This window comes from Triticum aestivum, chromosome 5D (genome assembly GCF_018294505.1).
Source record: "Triticum aestivum cultivar Chinese Spring chromosome 5D, IWGSC CS RefSeq v2.1, whole genome shotgun sequence".
Classification (NCBI taxonomy): domain Eukaryota; kingdom Viridiplantae; phylum Streptophyta; class Magnoliopsida; order Poales; family Poaceae; genus Triticum; species Triticum aestivum.
The window spans coordinates 470,470,363-470,494,453 of NC_057808.1; the positions used below are offsets into that span (position 1 = coordinate 470,470,363).

Genomic DNA, 24,091 nt, shown 5'->3' on the forward strand with positions numbered 1-24,091 from the left:
TGCCATATGTCACCGATCTGCTCCTTTTCTTCAGTCGTCGGTCTTGAAAGTAGGTTCAAATCATCCATTTTCGTCCTTGTGGATCACCGGAGTACGTATGGGAGTACACACGTCGGGCATCCGAAGAGCCCCTTTAAGTTCTCGGCCTTTATCAAATGCCTTATTATTTTCACACCACACCTCGGGTTGAAGTTTTCCCCGCGCGGCGGTGCTTTCGTGCAGCCGAGCTCCAATGCCGGACTGCAATTGAGGTGACGTAGACCACTTCGGTCTTGAAAATATTGAAGGAGTTTAGCCAACTGAGTTGTACGCCAACAAAAAGTCTTCCGTGCAGCCAGCCGCTCGCAGCCAGAACTTGCCATGGACGGGAAGAGAAGGAGACGAAGAGTGGAGTGGGCTTTGACAGCGGTTTAGAGTTCGTCTGGAGTGGGGCCAGTGTAGGCCGGTCCGACGTGGCAAGCGTGCTCGGTCGCGGCTGGGTCACCGTTTTGTAATTGAATACTGACTGGGCCGTCCGTTCGATCAGTTTGGAAAGCCCGGTAGTAGATGTCCTTAGCGCCGAGTCCTAATGCATATTTCGTCACAACTGTTCTCTCCAACCACCGACATATGAATCTTGATAAGACGAAATTTTCGTCTTGTCTTGATGTGCTAAATTTGTTCTTACTTTTTTCTGAAAGAAAATTGTAAGAGAAAAGCCCTACATGTTTTCTAAAAAAAACCTACATGGTAAATACACAGGTGTAAAAATTCGAACATAGTTGATGGAGTTGTACATTCACTTCGGCGGCCAAGTGCGCCGGTGCTACATTCGGTCACAAACATATTAGACCGTTAAGCATCTACAGTAACATGTTTGCCACTGACCGTATGAGCAATTCCAACGGCCGATCCAAATGGACGGCGATTTCGTCCGCTTTTTCTTCGTTTGGGTCGGCTGCCCGCCCGACGTCCGCTCTGTTTTTGATATGGGTCGGCAGCGCGCCCAATGCGCCGACCCATATGTGCAGGCGTGGCCGGCTGGCCGCCCAATTTTACATTGATTTTGCATTCAAACATATTTGTGAAATGAAAATGTTTAACAAGCCAAATAGTCTGGCCGCCCAAATAAATAGTATAGTTTTACAAGCCAAATACAAATAAAAATGTTTCACATAGTTTTGCAAACGAATAAAAAAAGATACATCTATTGGTTGCCAACATGAGTCCACGTATGCTCAACCAAATCATTTTGCAGTTGCACGTGAGTTTCCCAATCACGCATGTCTTCATGAAACTGAGTGAACTGCTCAAATGTTGCCGCTACTCCATGCTCAGGCACAACATTCTCACCCTGAAACTGAAAGCCTTGATCGTACAGATGTTTCGGGCGCTCGTCTTCTACGATCATATTATGCATGATCACACAAGCAGTCATCACCTCCCATAGTTTCTGCGTGCTCCAAGTATTAGCAGGATACCGAACGATGCCCCATCGAGATTGCAAAACACCAAAGGCACGCTCGACATCCTTCCTAGCACTCTCTTGCTTTTGGGCAAATCTTTTCCTTTTTTTCTCTGACAGGGTTGGGTATTGTCTTGACAATAGTGGTCCACTGAGGATAGATACCGTCACCCAAATAGTACCCTTTCTCGTAGTTGTGGCCGTTGACAGTAAAGTTCACCGGTGGGCTGTTGCCTTCGGCAAGCCTAGCAAACACCGGCGAGCGCTGAAGCACGTTGACATCATTGTGTGATCCAGACATGCCAAAGAAAGAGTGCCAGATCCAGAGATCTTGAGACGCCACGGCCTCTAGTATGACAGTGCAAGCCCTGACATGTCCCTTATACTGCCCTTGCCAAGCAGAAGGGCAGTTCTTCCACTCCCAGTGCATGCAGTCTATGCTGCCAAGCATCCTCGGGAAGCCCCTGCTGGCATTCATCGCCAACAAACGGGCTGTATCTTCAGCTGTCGGCTCTCTCAAGTACTCAGGGCCAAACACAGCAATCACAGCCTTGCAGAACTTATACAGGGACTCTAGGCATGTAGACTCGCTCATACGGACATACTCGTCAATGAGATCACCGGGCACTCCGTATGCAAGCATTCGGATGGCGGCAGTGCATTTCTGATAAGAGGAGAAACCAATCTTGCCGACGGCATCCTCTTTGCACTCGAAGTAGTCATCATAGCCGACCACTCCCTCTCTGATATGGTTGAAAACATGCCTACTCATACGGAACCGGCGGCGGAATTTGTGATGTTTGAACAACGGGTTTGTTGTATCAAAGTAGTCCTTCCAGAGAAGGAAATGCGCGCTCTCTCAGTTGTGATTCAACGCCGGAAGGTGGCCCGGAATGGAGCCACGAAATAACGGACGCTGGCTGTTGAGGTGGTGATGGACCAACTGTTGGGAATCGTAGCATAATTTTAAAATTTTCCTACGTTCACCAAGATGCATCTATGGAGTGTACTAGCAACGAGGGGAAGGGAGTGCATCTACGTACCCTTCTAGATCGCGAGCGGAAGCGTTCCAATGAACGTGGATGACGGAGTCGTACTCGCCGTGATCCAAATCACCGATGACCGAGTGCCGAACGGACGGCACCTCCGCGTTCAACACACGTACGGTGCAGCGACGTCTCCTCCTTCTTGATCCAGCAAGGGGGAAGGAGAGGTTGATGGAGATCCAGCAGCACGACGGCGTGGTGGTGGATGTAGCGGGTCTCGTGCAGGGCTTCGCCGAGCTACTACGAGAGAGAGAGAGGTGTTGCAGGGGAGGAGGGAGGCGCCCAAGCTGTTGTGTCCTGCCCTCCCTCCCCCCCTTTATATAGGCCCCTGGGGGGGTGCGCCAGCCCTGGAGATGAGATCCAGGGGGGCGGCGGCGGCCACAAGGGGGGAAGGGGTGCCTTGCCTCCCAAGGCAAGGGGGAACTCCCCCCCTAGGGTTCCCAACCCTAGGCGCATGGGGGGAGGCCCAAGGGGGGCGCCCCAGCCCACTAGGGGCTGGTTCCCTTCCACTTTCAGCCCACGGGGCCCTCCGGGACAGGTGGCCCCACCCGGTGGACCCCCGGGACCCTTCCGGTGGTCCCGGTACAATACCGATAACCCCCGAAACTTTCCCGGTGGCCGAAACTGGACTTCCTATATATAATTCTTCACCTCCGGACCATTCCGGAACCTCTCGTGACGTCCGGGATCTCATCCGGGACTCCGAACAACTTTCGGGTTTCCGCATACATATATCTCTACAACCCTAGCGTCACCGGACCTTAAGTGTGTAGACCCTACGGGTTCGGGAGACATGCAGACATGACCGAGACGCCTCTCTGGTCAATAACCAACAGCGGGATCTGGATACCCATGTTGGCTCCCACATGCTCCACGATGATCTCATCGGATGAACCACGGTGTCGAGGATTCAATCAATCCGTATGCAATTCCCTTCGTCAATCGGTATGTTACTTGCCCGAGATTCGATCGTCGGTATCCCAATACCTTGTTCAATCTCGTTACCGGCAAGTCTCTTTACTCGTACCGCAATGCATGATCCCGTGACTAACGCCTTAGTCACATTGAGCTCATTATGATGATGCATTACCGAGTGGGCCCAGAGATACCTCTCCGTCACACGGAGCTACAAATCCCAGTCTCGATCCGTGCCAACCCAACAGACACTTTCGGAGATACCCGTAATGCACCTTTATAGTCACCCAGTTACGTTGTGACGTTTGGCACACCCAAAGCACTCCTACGGTATCCGGAAGTTGCACGATCTCATGGTCTAAGGAAAAGATACTTGACATTGGAAAAGCTCTAGCAAACGAAACTACACGATCTTTTATGCTATGCTTAAGTTGGGTCTTGTCCATCACATCATTCTCCTAATGATGTGATCCCGTTATCAATGACATCCAATGTCCATAGCCAGGAAACCATGACTATCTGTTGATCAACGAGCTAGTCAACTAGAGGCTTACTAGGGACACTTTGTGGTCTATGTATTCACACATGTATTACGATTTCCGGACAATACAATTATAGCATGAATAATAGACAATTACCATGAACAAAGAAATATAATAATAACCATTTATTATTGCCTCTAGGGCATATTTCCAACAGTCTCCCACTTGCACTAGAGTCAATAATCTAGTTACATTGTGATGAATCGAACACCCATTGCGTCCTGGTGTTGATCATGTTTTGCTCTAGGGAGAGGTTTAGTCAACGGATCTGCTACATTCAGGTCCGTGTGCACTTTACAAATATCTATGTCTCCATTTTGAACACTTTCACGAATGGAGTTGAAGCGACGCTTGATATGCCTGGTCTTCCTGTGAAACCTGGGCTCCTTCGCAAGGGCAATAGCTCCAGTGTTGTCACAGAAGAGAGTCATTGGGCCCGACGCATTGGGAATCACCCCTAGGTCGGTAATGAACTCCTTCATCCAGACTGCTTCCTGTGCTGCCTCCGAGGCTGCCATGTACTCCGCTTCACATGTAGATCCCGCCACGACGCTTTGCTTGCAACTACACCAGCTTACTGCTCCTCTATTCAAAATATACACGTATCCGGTCTGTGACTTCGAGTCATCCAGATCTGTGTCGAAGCTGGCGTCGACGTAACCCTTTACGACGAGCTCTTCGTCACCTCCATAAACGAGAAACATATCCTTAGTCCTCTTCAGGTACTTCAGGATATTCTTGACCGCTGTCCAGTGTTCCTTGCCGGGATTACTTTGGTACCTTCCTACCAAACTTACGGAAAGGTTTACATCAGGTCTGGTACACAGCATGGCATACATAATAGACCCTATGGCCGAGGCATAGGGGATGACACTCATCTCTTCTATATCTTCTGCCGTGGTCGGGCATTGAGCCGTGCTCAATTGCACACCTTGCAATACAGGCAAGAACCCCTTCTTGGACTGATCCATATTGAACTTCTTCAATATCTTGTCAAGGTATGTACTCTGTGAAAGACCAATGAGGCGTCTTGATCTATCTCTATAGATCTTGATGCCTAATATATAAGCAGCTTCTCCAAGGTCCTTCATTGAAAAACACTTATTCAAATAGGCCTTTATACTTTCCAAGAATTCTATATCATTTCCCATCAATAGTATGTCATCCACATATAATATGAGAAATGCTACAGAGCTCCCACTCACTTTCTTGTAAACACAGGCTTCTCCATAAGTCTGTGTAAACCCAAACGCTTTGATCATCTCATCAAAGCGAATGTTCCAACTCCGAGATGCTTGCACCAGCCCATAAATTGAGCGTTGGAGCTTGCATACTTTGTTAGCATTCTTAGGATCGACAAAACCTTCCGGCTGCATCATATACAACTCTTCCTTAAGGAGGCCGTTAAGGAATGCCGTTTTGACGTCCATCTGCCATATCTCATAATCATAGTATGCGGCAATTGCTAACATGATTCAGACGGACTTCAGCTTCGCTACGGGTGAGAAAGTCTCATCGTAGTCAACCCCTTGAACTTGTCGATAACCCTTAGCGACAAGTCGAGCTTTGTAGATGGTCACATTACCATCTGCGTCCGTCTTCTTCTTAAAGATCCATTTGTTTTCTATGGCTCGCCGCTCATCGGGCAAGTCAGTCAAAGTCCATACTTTGTTTTCATACATGGATTCTATCTCGGATTTCATGGCTTCTAGCCATTTGTCGGAATCCGGGCCCGCCATCGCTTCTTCATAGTTCGAAGGTTCACCGTTGTCTAACAACATGATTTCCAGGACAGGGTTGCCGTACCACTCTGGTGCGGAACGTGTCCTTGTGGACCTACGAAGTTCAGTGACTTGATCTGTAGCTTCATGATCATCATCATTAACTTCCTCCCCCGTCGGTGTAGGCACCACAGGAACATTTTCCCGTGCTGCGCTACTTTCCGACTCGGAAGGGGTGACTATCACCTCATCAAGTTCCACTTTCCTCCCACTCAATTCTTTCGAGAGAAACTCCTTCTCTAGAAAGGACCCATTCTTGGCAACGAAGATCTTGCCTTCGGATCTGAGGTAGAAGGTGTACCCAATAGTTTCCTTAGGGTATCCTATGAAGACGCATTTTTCCGATTTGGGTTCGAGCTTTTCAGGTTGAAGTTTCTTGACATAAGCATCGCATCTCCAAACTTTTAGAAACGACAGCTTAGGTTTCTTCCCAAACCATAATTCATACGGTGTCGTCTCAACGGATTTAGACGGTGCCCTATTTAAAGTGAATGCGGCAGTCTCTAAAGCATAACCCCAAAATGAGAGCGGTAAATCGGTAAGAGACATCATAGATCGCACCATATCCAATAGAGTGCGATTACGACGTTCGGACACACCATTTCTTTGAGGTGTTCCAGGCGGCGTGAGTTGTGAAACTATTCCACATTTCCTTAAGTGTGTACCAAATTCGTGACTTAAAATTCTCCACCACGATCTGATCGTAAGAATTTTATTTTTCTGTCACGTTGATTCTCGACTTCACTCTGAAATTCCTTGAACTTTTCAAAGGTTTCAGACTTGTGTTTCATTAGGTAGACATACCCATATCTACTTAAATCATCAGTGAGAGTGAGAACATAACGATATCCTCCGCGAGCCTCAACACTCATTGGACCACACACATCGGTATGTATGATTTCCAATAAGTTGGTTGCTCGCTCCATTGTTCCGGAGAACGGAGTCTTGGTCATCTTACCCATGAGGCATGGTTCGCACGTGTCAAATGATTCGTAATCAAGAGACTCCAAAAGTCCATCTGCATGGAGCTTCTTCATGCGCTTGACACCAATGTGACCAAGGCGGCAGTGCCACAAGTATGTGGGACTATCGTTATCAACTTTACATCTTTTGGTATTCACACTATGAATATTTGTAACATCACGTTCGAGATTCATCAAAAATAAACCATTGACCAGCGGGGCATGACCATAAAACATATCTCTCAAATAAATAGAACAACCATTATTCTCGGATTTAAATGAGTAGCCATCTCGAATTAAACGAGATCCAGATACAATGTTCATGCTCAAAGCTGGCACTAAATAACAATTATTGAGGTTTAAAACTAATCCCGTGGGTAGATGCAGAGGTAGCGTGCCAACGGCGATCACATCGACCTTGGAACCATTCCCGACGCGCATCGTCACCTCGTCCTTTGCCAGTCTCCGTTTATTCCGTAGTTCCTGCTTTGAGTTACAAATATGAGCAACCGCACCGGTATCAAATACCCAGGAGCTACTACGAGTACTGGTAAGGTACACATCAATTACTTGTATATCACATATACCTTGGGTGTTGCCGGCCTTCTTCTTGTCTGCTAAATATTTGGGGCAGTTCCGCTTCCAGTGACCACTTCCCTTGCAATAAAAGCACTCAGTCCCGGGCTTGGGTCCATTCTTTGACTTCTTCCCAGTAACTGGTTTACCGGGCGCGGCAACTCCCTTGCCGTCCTTCTTGAAGTTCTTCTTACCCTTGCCCTTCTTGAACTTGGTGGTTTTATTCACCATCAACACTTGATGTTCTTTTCTGATCTCCCCTTCCGCTGATTTCAGCATTGAATATACCTCGGGAATGGTCTTTTCCATCCCCTGCATATTGTAGTTCATCACAAAGCTCTTGTAGCTTGGTGGAAGCGACTGGAGGATTCTGTCAATGACCGCGTCATCCGGGAGATTAACTCCCAGCTGAGACAAACGGTTGTGCAACCCAGACATTCTGAGTATGTGCTCACTAACAGAACTGTTCTCCTCCATTTTACAGCTGAAGAACTTGTCGGAGACTTCATATCTCTCGACCCGGGCATGAGCTTGAAAAACCAGTTTCAGCTCCTCGAACATCTCATATGCTCCATGTTTCTCAAAACGCTTTTGGAGACCCGGTTCTAAGCTGTAAAGCATGCCGCACTGAACGAGGGAGTAATCATCAGCACGCTGCTGCCAAGCGTTCATAACGTCTTGGTTCTCAGGGATTGGTGCTTCACCTAGCGGTGCTTCTAAGACATAATCTTTCTTGGCTGCTATGAGGATGATCCTTAGGTTCCGGACCCAGTCCGTATAGTTGCTGCCATCATCTTTCAGCTTGGTTTTCTCTAGGAACGCGTTGAAATTGAGGACAACGTGGGCCATTTGATCTACAATACATAGTGTAAAGATTTAGACTAAGTTCATGATAATTAAGTTCATATAATCAAATTATTTAATGAACTCCCACTCAGATTGACATCCCTCTAGTCATCTAAGTGAAACATGATCCGAATTTGACTAGGCCGTGTCCGATCATCACGTGAGACGGACTAGTCAAGATCGGTGAACATCTCCATGTTGATCGTATCTTCTATACGACTCATGCTCGACCTTTCGGTCCTCCATGTTCCGAGGCCATGTCTGTACATGCTAGGCTCGTCAAGTGAACCTAAGTGTATTGCGTGTGTTCCGAGGCCATGTCTGTACATGCTAGGCTCGTCAACACCCGTTGTACTCAAACGTTAGAATCTATCACACCCGATCATCACGTGGTGCTTCGAAACAACGAACCTTCGCAACGGTGCACAGTTAGGGTGAACACTTTCTTGAAATTATTATAAGGGATCATCCTACTTGCTACCGTCGTTCTAAGCAAATAAGATGCAAAAACATGATAAACATCACATGCAATCAAATAGTGACATGATATGGCCAATATCATCATGCTCCTTTGATCTCCATCTTCGGGGCACCATGATCATCTTTGTCACCGGCATGACACCATGATCTCCATCATCATGATCTCCATCATTGTGTCTTCATGAAGTCGTCACGCCAACGATTACTTCTACTTCTATGGCTAACGCGTTTAGCAATAAAGTAAAGTAATTTACATGGCGTTTATTTAATGACACGCAGGTCATACAAAATAATAAAGACAACTCCTATGGCTCCTGCCGGTTGTCATACTCATCGACATGCAAGTCGTGATTCCTATTACAAGAATATGATCAATCTCATACATCACATATCATTCATCAGATCTTCTGGCCATATCACATCACATAGCACTTGCTGCAAAAACAAGTTAGACGTCCTCTAATTGTTGTTGCAAGTTTTTACGTGGTTTGTAGGTTTCTAGCAAGAACGATTCCTTACCTACGTATGACCACAACGTGATTTGCCAATTTCTATTTACCCTTCATAAGGACCCTTTTCATCGAATCTGTTCCGACTAAAGTAGGAGAGACAGACACCCGCTAGCCACCTTATGCAACTAGTGCATGTCAGTCGGTGGAACCTGTCTCACGTAAGCGTACGTGTAAGGTCGGTCCGGGCCGCTTCATCCTACAATGCCGCCGAAACAAGAAACGACTAGTAGCGGCAAGAAGAATTGGCAAACTCAATGCCCACAACTGCTTTGTGTTCTACTCGTGCATAGTAACTACGCATAGGCCTGGCTCATGATGCCACTGTTGGGAATCGTAGCATAATTTTAAAATTTTCCTACGTTCACCAAGATGCATCTATGGAGTGTACTAGCAACGAGGGGAAGGGAGTGCATCTACGTACCCTTGTAGATCGCGAGCGGAAGCGTTCCAATGAACGTGGATGACGGAGTCGTACTCGCCGTGATCCAAATCACCGATGACCGAGTGCCGAACGGACGGCACCTCCGCGTTCAACACACGTACGGTGCAGCGACGTCTCCTCCTTCTTGATCCAGCAAGGGGGAAGGAGAGGTTGATGGAGATCCAGCAGCACGACGGCGCGGTGGTGGATGTAGCGGGTCTCGTGCAGGGCTTCGCCGAGCTACTACGAGAGAGAGAGAGAGGTGTTGCAGGGGAGGAGGGAGGCGCCCAAGCTGTTGTGTCCTGCCCTCCCTCCCCCCTTTATATAGGCCCCTGGGGAGGGTGCGCCAGCCCTGGAGATGAGATCCAGGGGGGGGGGGCGGCGGCCACAAGGGGGGAAGGGGTGCCTTGCCTCCCAAGGCAAGGGGGAACTCCCCCTAGGGTTCCCAACCCTAGGCGCATGGGGGGAGGCCCAAGGGGGGCGCCCCAGCCCACTAGGGGCTGGTTCCCTTCCACTTTCAGCCCACGGGGCCCTCCGGGACAGGTGGCCCCACCCGGTGGACCCCCGGGACCCTTCCGGCGGTCCCGGTACAATACCGATAACCCCCGAAACTTTCCCGGTGGCCGAAACTGGACTTCCTATATATAATTCTTCACCTCCGGACCATTCCGGAACCTCTCGTGACGTCCGGGATCTCATCCGGGACTCCGAACAACTTTCGGGTTTCCGCATACATATATCTCTACAACCCTAGCGTCACCGGACCTTAAGTGTGTAGACCCTACGGGTTCGGGAGACATGCAGACATGACCGAGACGCCTCTCTGGTCAATAACCAACAGCGGGATCTGGATACCCATGTTGGCTCCCACATGCTCCACGATGATCTCATCGGATGAACCACGGTGTCGAGGATTCAATCAATCCGTATGCAATTCCCTTCGTCAATCGGTATGTTACTTGCCCGAGATTCGATCGTCGGTATCCCAATACCTTGTTCAATCTCGTTACCGGCAAGTCTCTTTACTCGTACCGCAATGCATGATCCCGTGACTAACGCCTTAGTCACATTGAGCTCATTATGATGATGCATTACCGAGTGGGCCCAGAGATACCTCTCCGTCACACGGAGCGACAAATCCCAGTCTCGATCCGTGCCAACCCAACAAACACTTTCGGAGATACCCGTAATGCACCTTTATAGTCACCCAGTTACGTTGTGACGTTTGGCACACCCAAAGCACTCCTACGGTATCCGGAAGTTGCACGATCTCATGGTCTAAGGAAAATATACTTGACATTGGAAAAGCTCTAGCAAACGAAACTACACGATCTTTTATGCTATGCTTAAGTTGGGTCTTGTCCATCACATCATTCTCCTAATGATGTGATCCCGTTATCAATGACATCCAATGTCCATAGCCAGGAAACCATGACTATCTGTTGATCAATGAGCTAGTCAACTAGAGGCTTACTAGGGACACTTTGTGGTCTATGTATTCACACATGTATTACGATTTCCGGACAATACAATTATAGCATGAATAATAGACAATTACCATGAACAAAGAAATATAATAATAACCATTTATTATTGCCTCTAGGGCATATTTCCAACACCAACACGGCAGCCAATATCTCCTCCTCGTCGTCGGACGACGAATCGTCGGAGTCGCAAAGGAAATTGTGGAAAAAGAACTCGTCGGCGGAGTCCATTTAGTACCTTGGCAAACTGTCGAACAGCCTGCGGGCGTCGACGAAGGAGACGGCCGGCGAGGGGAGTTGCGGCGCCCACAGACCAGCTAGCTGCCCTGCCGGCGTCCGACGAGCGTGCCGGTCGGATGTGGCAGGGGCGGCGAGGCGGCTTCTTGGAGACGGGCGGCTGTGTGGTGGGGGAAGCGGCGGTGGGAAGCAGTTTGCTCCCCGGCGGCAAAACGGCGGCGGAGGGCGACGGGGGGGGGGGGGGGGGGGGGGCGGCGTTGCTGGGCGGATGTGGAGGCGGCGGCAGCTCGAAGAGTCGCCGGAAAAAATGGGCGGCGGCGGCGGTGATGGAGGAGGCGAGAGTAGTGCTTTGTTGGCCGCAGGGTGAGACGGGAGGCCAATGTGCCACAGACCAGCGGGCCCGGGGACAGGAGTAGGCGAGCGCGCGCGCCGGCACGTGTTCGCGCCGATGCAAATCAGGCTAAAAAATGGGCCAGAAATGGGTCGCCAGCGGACGAAAAACGGACGCGCGTCCGTTTGGGTCGGCGCGTTGGGCCGCCTTTTGTGTCCGCGCCGACCCAAACGGATGGCCGCGGATGAAATGGGTCGCCCATTGGAGTTGCTCTAAGTAAGCGAAAATAATTCCTCGGTGTTGCTCACGACACGTGATTCGTGATGCCCATCCGACCAGATTTAACTAAATTCCTACCGACACACTGCGTCATATGGAAAACACGACACCTCTGGGAAAAGGAGAAGCAAGAGGATTCGCGGACACACTTGTCTCTCAGTCGCTCTGAAACACCGGAGGGTAGAGATAGCGATGCGCCATGCACGGACAGCAAAAGCTCCGATGTGCCGTTCCACTTACTCGCTAATAATTTGCTGGGCCTTCGCCGTTCCACAGGACTCGAGCAGCGTTTGATCCCGTCAGTCGCAGCCGCGGCCTGCCTCTGTCGGTCCGCAGACGCGAGGGGCAAAGCCGGAAACGCCCGATCACCAGCAATCGTTTGGGAGCTTCATTAAACTAATGGCGTCGGGGTGGTGCCTGCCACGAGGGTCGAACCCACACATGCAAGCCGACACCTCGGGGGAATAAACGCACGGTGACACAGCCCCCCTCCCCCCTCTTTCTGTCGGTGGCGGAGACGAGAGAGAAAAAAACGAGGCCACTGATTAACAGCGGTGCGCGCAACCTGCAGACTAACGCCGTAGGCCCCCCGTCGCCGTCGCCCCGGTTGGTGCCCGTTACCTCGACGTACCAACAACCAGCCCATCGCGTGAGTTGTTGTGACCATGCCATTAGCATTAATAATTAGCAAATTCGGCAATTGTTTTTCTGGTTCCTGGTTTCTGGTGTTGTTAATCAGTTTCCAGCCAGCGTCGAGATCTCCAGCTGTGTGTGTGTGTGTGTGTGTGTGTGTGTGTGTGTGTGTGTGTGTGTGTGTGTGTGTGTGTGTGTGTGTCCGGCTCTAACTAACTTTGCTCATGGACATGTTCAGCGTTCATTTGTTAATTTGGGAGCATGAAATGGATGGAGCTTATTGTAGCTGAGGCTGAGGGTGACCACTATGGTGTGGCCCGCGTGTCAGGGATTGAAGGGAATGAGGCGGTTGCTTGGACGTCCGCATGGTTGAATAGTTTTTTTAGGCTGCATGGTTGATTAGCTTTTTTTAGGGAAGCATGGTTGATTAGCTTGGAGGTTGGATGTGCATGCGGCCTGCAAAAGAAAATTCTCTGCGCTGGAGTTCGGCACTGAACTGGGCCAGGCCAACTCCAACGCCGGGCTCTCCAAACTGAGGCCTCCTTTGATTTGAAGAAAATTTATAGAAATTCTACATAATATGTTTTTTTAGAAAAAAATCCTTAAGAGTCCATTTGGTTTGTAGGAATAGAATCTTATTCTATGAAGGAATTCTTCACATTTCATAAGAAAATAAACTTTAGTCTGGACTCAATGAAAAAATCCCTATCATTTGAACCAAATGGCATCCCTTTTTCTGCTTCTATTCATAGGATTTTAAATACATGGCATTTCAATTTCTACAAGTTTCATATTCCTACGATATTCCTACTATATGAACCAAAGGAGAGGCTTACAGTAAAAAATAAAAATGAGTCCAGACCAAATGGACGGCCCAGTCAGTGCCTGGTCAAACACGCCTGAACGCGTCCGCCAGGTCGGACTGGTCCACCCTGGCCCATCCAGACCCCATAAATATCCCCACCCGGATGAACCCTAGACCCCTGAAAGGATCGATATAGTTGACTAGAGGGGGGGGGGGGTGAATAGGCAACTAACAATTTTGAACTTTTCTTTACCAATTTAAACTTTGCATCAAAGTAGGTTGTCTAGATATGCAACTAGGTGAGCAACCTATATGATGCAACAACAACAAGCACACAAGCAAGAAAGGGATATAACACAAATAAGCTTGCACAAGTAAAGGCACGAGATAACCAAGAGTGGAGCCGGTGAAGACGAGGATGTGTTACCGAAGTTCCTTCCTTTTGAGGGGAAGTACGTCTCCGTTGGAGCGGTGTGGAGGCACAATGCTCCCCAAGAAGCCACTAGGGCCACCGTATTCTCCTCACGCCCTCACACAATGCAAGATGCCATGATTCCACTATTGGTGCCCTTGGAGGCGGCGACCGGACCTTTACAAACAAGGTTGGGGCAATCTCCACAACTTAATTGGAGGCTCCCAACGACACCACGAAGCTTCACCACAATGGAATATGGCTCCGCGGTGACCTCAACCGTCTAGGGTGCTCAAACACCCAAGAGTAATAAGATCCGCAAGGGATTAGTGGGGGGATCAAATTTCTCTTGGTGGAAGTGTAGATCGGAGCCTTCTCAACCAATCCCTAGAAAATCAACAAGTTTGATTGGCTAGGGAGAGAGATCGGGCGAAAATGGAGCTTGGAGCAACAATGGAGCTTAGGGATGGAAGAGGTGGTCAACTCGGAGAAGAAGACACCCCTTATGTAGTGAGAGAACAAATCCAACCGTTATCCACTTAACCAGCCCGCGACCTGCTGTACTACCGCACGGTCTCACGGTACTACCGCGGCGGACCGCGGTACTACCGCAGCCACGGCAGAGCCTAAGTCCTGTCCTGACGCGCTAAGGCATGGAGCGGTAGAACCGCTGGCGCGGTACTACCGCGCCCCCTTGCGGTACTACCACAAGGCAGAAATGGACTAGGCTGGGAAGGCACGGACATATAAAAATACATCCGTGGCAACTTCCGCTGAGTTTTGATCCATGCAAAAATCCAACACGGTACTACCGCAAGCCTGGAGCGGTACTACCGCGTGGGGCGCGGATGTAAAAAATTACATCCGCCCCTACTGCCGCTCATGCTGCTGAGTCTGGCCAGAGCGCACGGTACTACCGCGCCCATGGCGCGGTACTACTGCATAGGGCGCGGATGTAAAAAATTACATCCGCCCTACTACCGCACTAGCAACAGCGCCTGGCCAGAGGCCACGGTACTACCGCTCCCTGGGTGCGGTACTACCGTGGGCACTTGCGGTACTACCGCGCCAGAGGCCGGTACTACCGCTCCGAGGAGCAGTACTACCGCATGCCCCAGTTCAGCAACACGACATTTTGCATAGACAAGAAAGGACGGAGGATGCTCCAAAGTGCCAAAGGAAAGGTGGTGCAAAAGGAGTAGACGTGTACGTGATGATTCCACCCAAACCTTTCCAAAGCGGACCCCCTCTTAATAGTACGGCTTTCCTACGACTCAAATCCACCGAAAAGAAACATAGAGAAACACCGTCTTCAATAGTCTTTGAGGGGCACCAAATCGTCTTGTGCCTAGTCATGATATGTCTGAAATATTCCATGCACACGATTAGTCCGCAAAAGCATTGTCATCAATCACCAAAACAACTAAGGGATAAATAGCCCTTACAATCTCCCCCTTTTTGGTGGATTGATGACAATATGGGATTTGCACAAAGGGAGATAAAGAACGAACATGGGCAAACCCCACATCTATAAAATATAGACGGGCTCCCCTAGATGTGTGCTATCAAGAGAAGTGCTTTGGACTGCACGGCACACATATTAGGATCAACACTCCCCCTATATTTTATAGACAAGGCATATCTTGCAACAACAAAGCTAACACTAAGCAAGATAATAACTATGAGCATAAAGTAAAGTGCACAAGATAGCATAGGCCCAATAAGGTACGGTAGAGTGCATATGTCTTACACCATATGAAAGGAAGGTCTCACAAGCACAAACCAAACCAAAGCAAACGAGGTTCAAAGGAACGAAAGCAAGGCGACAAGACGAAAACATGACACACGACTCGCAAATCCTACACTCTCTCCCCCTTTGGCATCGAGCCACCAAAAAGGCAGAGAGGACACCTACGACACAAGTGGTGGCTCAAGCTGAAGTGATCACTCGTCACGCTCCTCGTCAGACTCGGCAACGGGGATAGGCTCCTCCTCAGACTCAGTCCACTGATACCCCTGCTTCGCCATCCATTCTGCCTCTGGAGTGATGTGCTTCTCGGACCCACTGGATATGTCCTTGCCAAATGTCCTCAAGATCCTCTTGTCACGGCGGCGACTCTCCTTGGAAGCAACATGAGTCCTGTATTGCCCCTTGGCTTGCATGCAGAACAAGGCCTTCATCTTGGCCTTCAGCTTCTTAGCCCATGATGGCTCAGCAAAGGGAGGGGCATACCCAACAGAGCTGTCCTCATCTGCTTCCTCCTCCTCAATCTCCTCCTCATCGACATCCATCCTAGCAGCCTCTGCCTCAGCACGAGTAGTGGTGTTAGCCCACTGGGGCTTGATGCGGAGCTTGATGGGGTCGTGACGGATCCAGTCAGGGGCAAGAAACTCGTCATGAGGATAGAGCTTCTCCCAGATCTTTGAGATCAAGAGAAACAGGTAAGGTCCATAGATGGGTACCTTACGGTTGAACACCGCAAACCGAAGCTCGCACCACATGATGTGGAGACGTCAAGAGGTTGAGTCTGAGAGAGACGCGCCTCCTCACAGATGAGAATCATATCCACAAGATAGGCATGCACCTTGTCCTTATCACCAATGCGGGGAAAGAGGGAGTTGCGGAAGATCCAGTGCATGATGTCAAGGAATGGGTTCAACACCCACGTCTTCTTGTCATTGGGAAGCTTCTTCTCAACAAGGTACTGCTTGTTCTTGCTAGCTGACTCGGGGTTGGAATGAGGGCGAACACCAACAGGCGTGTTGAGCCCCTCATCAGGTACGTGGAGCAAATCCATGAAGTTCTTCCACTTAGCAGTCATCTGTTGTCCATTGGTTATCCAGGTCATCTTTCGTTCCTCATCAGTATGAAAGTGGACCGAAGCAAAGAACTGGGCCACAATCTCGGGATCAAAGTCCAGGTGGAAAGAGATCACGTCCTCAATGCCAAACTGCTCTACCAGGTCCAAAGCCTCACCAAAGTAGGCACGGTGCTTATCCTCCCTCATGTGATTCATGTAAATCCAGTGCACATCCACATAGATGTTCTGCTTGGCCTTGATCACATCCAGATAAATGAGATTCTGCTGCTTGGTCCAGAATAGATCATTCCCTTTGAAGTTGGCACGAGGATTCACATAAGGGTTGATCCTCCTTCGAGTGACAAACTCAGCAAGTGGTATCTCATCCATGCCCATGGAGGGCTCCTTGTTCTTGGTGGCAGTGGTCTTGGTCCTGCGTTGGGGGGCATTGGAGCCCTCTAGAGCTTTGTCTTGGTTGCACAGACGCTTGGAGCCCGTGTCACGGCTGGGATTGGAACGGCGTGCAGGGGCACCGGAGCCACCACCTATGACACACAACACAAGAACACGCAAGAAAAACGAGAGGGATCAGTGCAAAGACCACAACAAAACAGGTGAAACAAGTAGAACTCGCACTTGGTAATTGCCACTTGGGAGATTTGACAACAACGGTAGTACCGCATGAATGCGCGGTACTAAAATTTTAGTGCTGCTCCTAGCCACGGTAGTACCATGCCAGGATGGCACAGTAGTACCGCGCCTCGAAGCGGAAGTTGAATTTTAGTGCCGCGCCTCGCGCGGTAGTACCGCTCCTGAGGAGCGGTAGTACCGTACGAGCGGTAGTACCGCACCAGAGATGCGGTAGTACCGCACGATGTCAGATCCGAACCTCAAATGGATCTGAGCACAACCGTAACAACGAGGCGGTACTACGATTGATCAAATCCACCACGGGGCAACATACCAAGTACCATCTCTACGCATTACTACTCTCCTACATCCTACTCATGCAAAGATTTGGCCTAAAATCTCAAGAACAACATGCATCTCCCCAAAACCTAGAAACGAAAGAACGAACCAAAGAGAGAGGGATTTGGGGAGAAACCTTGTTCCATGGCAAGAGGAAGTGGTGGGGAACGATCCCGCCGGAAAAAATGCGAGGAGAGCGGCCAGAGACGGAGATCTGGCGAGGGTCTCCGGCGCCGTTCTTGGGCAAGAGAGAGAGACAGCGTGGGGAAAAAGAGTTGAATGGGTATGGGGGAGTGGGAACTCCCCCTGCCCGCTCTTAACCCCCACGCGCTCTCGACTGCGCGGTAGTACCGCGTGTCATCGCGGTAGTACCGCCTGGGCGGAAGTACCGCACCGTGGGCGGTAGTACCGCTCCCCCAGCGGCAGTAAAAAATTACTGCCGTGCTGGGTGCGGTAGTACCTTGCGCAGCTCCCGCGGTAGTACCGTGGTAAGCCACGGTAGTACCGTAGAACCAAGAAAATGCACGTTTCGAAAACAGAGAATAAAAATGGCCTTTGCAAAGCAACCTTCCAGCAAACGGACACACCAAAGAGCTAACCCACGAGACAACACACGCAAGCTCGGCACGAAGAAAGGGAGGCAAGAGACAACAAGGACTAAACACGCAACACAACCTCTCCAAAGAGAGGGCGATGGCCGGAGCCACCTATGTTTGAGTCAATTGGTATGGCACCACGAAGAATTATCCTTGGGCCCATGACCAAAATTCATCTTTGAAGAACAAGTACCATCAACAATGGCTAATGTGAAAGAGTTGATCAATTTATGCATAATGCGGGGAGGGAGAGTTCATTGAGAGAACAACACCCCCCTATCTCCATGCCTACACCTAAACAAGATAACAAGTTGAGTATGGTGGGGTGTGCAAGGGTTCAAGCAACATTGCTCGAATCTATGATATTTAGCTCATGCCTTAACTCGCGAAATCTTGCTTCATCCAAGGGCTTCGTGAAAATATCTGCAAGGTTATCATGAGTGTTGACATAGTTGAGCTTGATCTCCCCTCGCCTAATGTGATCCCGGATGAAGTGATACCGAATCTCAATATGCTTCGTCTTGAAGTGTTGAACCGGGTTGAGAGAAATCTTGATGGCACTTTCATTGTCACACCAAAGAGGCACTTTGTCACAAATGACACCGTAATCATTTAAAGTTTGCCTCATCCATAGGAGTTGTGCACAACAACTACCGGCCGCCACATACTCCGCTTTGGTGGATGAGAGAGACACACAACTTTGCTTCTTAGAAGACCAACTTACCAAAGAGCAACCAAGGAATTGGCACCCTCCGGAGGTGGACTTCCTATCCACTTTGTCTCCCGCCCAATCCGAGTCCGAATATCCTGCAAGCTTGAAGTTTGCTCCTCTTGGGTACCACAAGCCAAAGTTTGGGGTATGAGCCAAATATCGAAAGATTCGTTTGACCGCCACAAAGTGGCTTTCCTTAGGTGCGGCTTGAAACCGTGCACAAATTCCCACACTCGACATGATATCCGGTCTAGATGCACAAAGGTAAAGCAAGGAGCCAATCATGGAGCGATATACCTTTTGATCCACCGCTTTACCATTGGGATCAATGTCAAGTTGGCATTTGATGGGCATTGGAGTGGAAGCCGGCTTGACATCACTTAGCTTGAATCTCTTGAGCATGTCTTGAGTGTATTTGGCTTGGTTGATGAAGGTTCCTTCTCTTCTTTGTTTGACTTCGAATCCGAGGAAGAACTTCAACTCTCCCATCGAAGACATCTTGAACTTTGAGGTCATGAGAGCGGCAAATTCCTCATTGATAGCTTTGTTAGGGGAACCAAAGATAATAACATCAACATATAGTTGACACACAAACAACTCCCCTTTGACCTTCTTAGTAAAAAGAGTGGGGTCGATTTTCCCAACTTCAAATCCACGATCTTGCAACAACTCGGTAAGGTGGTCATACCACGCACGTGGGGCTTGTTTAAGGCCATAGAGTGCCTTATCGAGTTGATACACATGATCGGGGAAGTAGGGATCCTTGAACCCGGGGGGTTGTTTGACATACACCAACTCATTAATAGGACCATTAAGAAAAGCACTCTTCACATCCATTTGTTGCAACTTAAAGTTATGATGAGAAGCATAAGCAATCAACAAACGAATGGATTCAAGGCGAGCAACGGGAGCAAATGTTTCACCGTAGTCGATACCCTCAACTTGGGAGTAGCCTTGTGCTACCAATCTTGCCTTGTTGCGAACGATGGTCCCATGAGCATCTTGCTTGTTCTTGAATATACACTTGGTTCCAATGACATTGTGGTTCCCCGTTGGCCTTGGCACCAATCTCCACACCTTGTTGTACTCGAAGTTGTTGAGTTCTTCATGCATGGCATTGAGCCAATCCGGATGTTCGAGCGCCTCATAGACCTTTTGGGGTTCAACACAAGAGACAAACGCGCGATGTTCACAATAGTTTGCCAATTGTCTATGAGTGCTTACCCCCTTTTGAATGCTTCCAAGCACATTCCTCATGAGATGACCCTTGGTAGAGAGCTTGGATGCAATCTTGGCGGCACGACGCTCCAATTCCTCCTCGGGGGTGAGTTGAGGAGCAGAAACTTGATCATCTTGAGCGTCGTCTTGAGCTTGCTCATGACCTCGAGCTAGACCTTGAGCATCACTTGGTGGTTCACCACCATCTTGAGGTTGATCTTGCCCTTGATCTTGTTCATTTGGTTGAGGGCCTTCACCTTGTTCTTCGGAAGCATGTGGGTCTTGGGTTGGTGATGGTTCCACTTGAGTGGAACATTGTCCTTCTCCCTCGGACACAAGGGGTTCCTCAATGGGTAGGATATGACCAACACCCATTATTCTTATGGCTTGGGGAGGAATTTCATCACCTACATCACAAGTACCACTTTGCTCCACTTGGGAGCCGTTATTCTCATCAAACTCCATGTTACACGTCTCCTCAATAAGTCCCGTGGACTTATTAAGAACACGGTAAGCATGGGAGTTTGTAGCATAACCAACAAATATGCCCTCATGAGCTCTAGCCTCAAATTTAGACAAACGAACACCTTTCTTGAGAATGAAACACTTACACCCGAACACCCGGAAGTACTTGAGGTTGGGCTTGTTACCGGTGAGAATCTCATATGGAGTCTTGTTCAAGCCCTTGCGGAGGTAGAGCCGATTAGATGCATGACAAGCAGTGTTGATGGCTTCGGCCCAAAAGTTGTATGGAGACTTGAACTCCGCCATCATGGTCCTTGTCGCATCCATCAACGTCTGGTTCTTCCTCTCCGCTACACCATTTTGTTGAGGGGTGTATGGTGTGGAATATTGATGCTTGATCCCCTCATCACTAAGAAACTCATCCAAGGTGTAGTTCTTGAACTCGGTGCCATTGTCACTTCTTATAGTCAAGATCTTTGCATTGTGTTGATGTTGGGCTTCATTTGCAAAGTCAATGATGGTTTGTTGGGTCTCACTCTTCCTCTTGAAGAAATATACCCAAGTGTATCTTGAATAGTCATCCACAATCACCAAGCAATACTTTCTGGCCCCAAGACTAACAAAGGATGGAGGCCGAAAGAGATCCATGTGGAGGAGCTCCAAAGGCCTCTTCGAATAAATGATAGTCGTGGGAGGGTGAGCCTTCTCATGTAGCTTTCCTTCGATACAAGCACTGCAAGTACGATCTTTAGCAAAACTAACATTTGTTAGTCCACGGACATGGTCCCCCTTGAGAAGACTTTGCAAAGATCTCATATTGACATGGGCTAAACGGCGATGCCAAAGCCATCCCACGTCAACTTTAGCCATTAGGCATGTCGCGGTCTTAGTGGGTTGCTCCGAAAAGTTAATCACATAGAGACCGTTCTCGACATGCCCAACAAAGGCTACTTTCAGAGTCTTGCTCCACAAGAGAGCCACGGTATCAATATCAAAGAAAGTGGCAAAGCCCATGAGTGCAAGTTGACGAACGGAAAGTAAATGTATGCAAGGGACTCAACAAGCATGACCTTCTCGATCGTGAGATCATGAGAAATGACAACCTTGCCGAGTCCCAATACCTTAGAAGACGAGGCATCACCCCACTCGACATTGGTGGGCATAGATGGAATCTTGTGCACGTCCACCACCAAGTCCTTGCTTCCGGTCATATGATTTGTAGCTCCACTATCGAGCAACCATGATCCCCCACCGGAAGCAAACACCTACAAGAGATCAATGCTTGGTTTTAGGTACCCATTTTGTAATGGGTCCTTTGATGTTAGTGACAAGGGTCTTAGGAACCCAAATAGACCATTCAATGTACTCATAAGGAGAACCAACAAATTTGGCATAAACATGCCCATCACTAGCACGGCACAACACATAAGAAGGGTTAAAGTCGCCGGCTTTGTTGGAAGGGGTGGCATTGCCCTTCTTGACACCACCACCCTTCACATTGTTCTTCTTCTCCTTGGAAGCACCCTCTCCCTCCTTCACAAAAGTTTGCTTGAGAGGAGGAGGTCATTTGGTCTTGTCATTCTTCTTCTTGTTCTTGGACACGGGTGCGAACCCAATCCCTTCCTTGGCCACAACTTCCTTTTGATTGCTCAAAAGGTTGTTGAGGTTCTTCTCACCTTGTATGCACGACACAAGGCCTTTCTCAAGTTGTTCCTTCAACTTTGCATTCTCCTCAACAAGATGCACATGCTCACAACAAGGGTTAGTAGCATTTGCATTATCAATTAAAACCATGTGAGGAAAAGTGGCTTTCTCCTTGGTTAGCTTCACTTGGAGTTGATCATGAGACTCCTTGAGGCTAGCATGAACACCTTTCAAGGCCTTGTGAGCCTTGTCAAGTATATCAAACTCCTCCTTGAGTCTAGAAAGATCAACCCCAAGCTTGGCCTTCTCGGAGTTTAGCACACGAGATACAACAAGTGCATGATCAAGATCTTTCTTTAATTTAGCGTGGTCATCGTTGTATGACTCCTCAAGAGCCAGACGAAGACCTCGCTCTTCCTCAAGAGCATTGGAAAGATCCGAAATCTCATCGGCATAGTCACGACTATGCCCCTCCATCTTAGAGATGGTATCTTTGTGAGCCTCGATCATGTCATTGGCTTCACCAAGTTGTTCCAAGAGAGCAACGAAGTGCTTCTTGGATTTACCCTTGAGTTTACTCATAAAAGACTCAAATTCATTCTCCTCCACATTAGACCCCTCATGTTCATCAATGCAATCCGTCAAAGAAGGATTATGAATGATGGTAGTTTTGATGTTGGGGGTTACCTTGTTGGTGGCTTTAGCCATGAGGCACTTGGCGGTGATGTTCTCATTGGGTGAGTCGAAGAGAGACACCCGTGGAGTTGTCGCAATGGCAACAGAGGCCATGGCAACCGACTCACCGTCATCATCATCATCATCATCCTCATGGTACTCTTCTTGTGCCACCAACCCCTTGGGAGGAGTCTTCTTGGTGAAGTTGCTCTTGTTGGGGAAAGACTTGGCCTTGTCCTTTCAGATGAGCTTGCCACCATTGTCTTCCCTCTTCTCATAAGGACATTCCACAACAAAGTGGCTCACATTGCCACAATTATAGCAAGTGCTCACTCGTTGCTTGAACTTCGCGCCACTTGAGTTGTTCTTGTTGAAGTTGGGCCTTGTGTTCTTCTTGCTCCAAAGTTGCCTTGAAGCAAGAGCCATGTGTTCATGATAAGCATACTTTGTATCTTCGGGGTTGCTCTCCTCTTCTTCCTCTTCTTCCACACTAACCTTGGCCTTCAAGGCAAGGTTGGGCTTCTTTGCTATTTGACAACGTAACACCTCCTTGTCGACGGTCTTGTCCAAGATGCTCATAGCCACAAACTCATCCAACACTTCACTTGAGGACAAGGTGTGGAAGTCCGGCCTTTGACGAATGACGGAGGACATGGCCTTGTGGTAAGGCATCATGGCCTTGAGGAATTTGCGCTTGACACTACAAAAAAAATACACTTCCGTGATGATACGTGTTTGTCACAGTAGGTCGCGTTTTCTGTCATGCATGTACATCCATGACGATTTTATGATAGAATCAAGATAGTCATACATGTGCTGTCGTAGAAGTGTTCCATGACATTACCAAAATTATCATCACGGAAGTGTCCACTTCCATGGCGAAAAACCGTGCGTCACAGAAGTGCTTTCGTCAAGGGTGGCCGACACGTGGCATCCACCGTAACGGGTCGCCGTTAAGCTATCGGGTCCAGTTTTGGATCCGATAACCCGTTAACAGCCCGGACCAATGGCGATTTTCCACGTGTAAAATCATCATTGGCTGGAGGAAACACGTGTCAGCTCCCCATTGGCACATGTGTCACTCATCCAATGGGCGAGATGCGCTTATGAAATGTTGACACGTGGACCGGCACAAAAGTGGCCCATAAAGTTTAAATGGGCCGGCCCAACTAAAGGCCCACAAGATTTTGCGGTCCATAATGGGCCGGCCCAGCAAAAGGCCCACGTTTGCGGACCATAATGGGCCGGCCCAGCTAAAGGCCCACAAGATTTTGCGGGCCATAATGGGTCGGCCCAACTAAAGGC

General features: G+C 49.0%; 1 pseudogene; it reads right to left on the minus strand.

Annotated features, from left to right (window-relative positions):
* Positions 1-16,555, minus strand: part of LOC123120936 (uncharacterized) — a 30,072-nt pseudogene extending 13,517 nt beyond the window's left edge.
* Between the last annotated feature and the right edge of the window lie 7,536 nt (positions 16,556-24,091).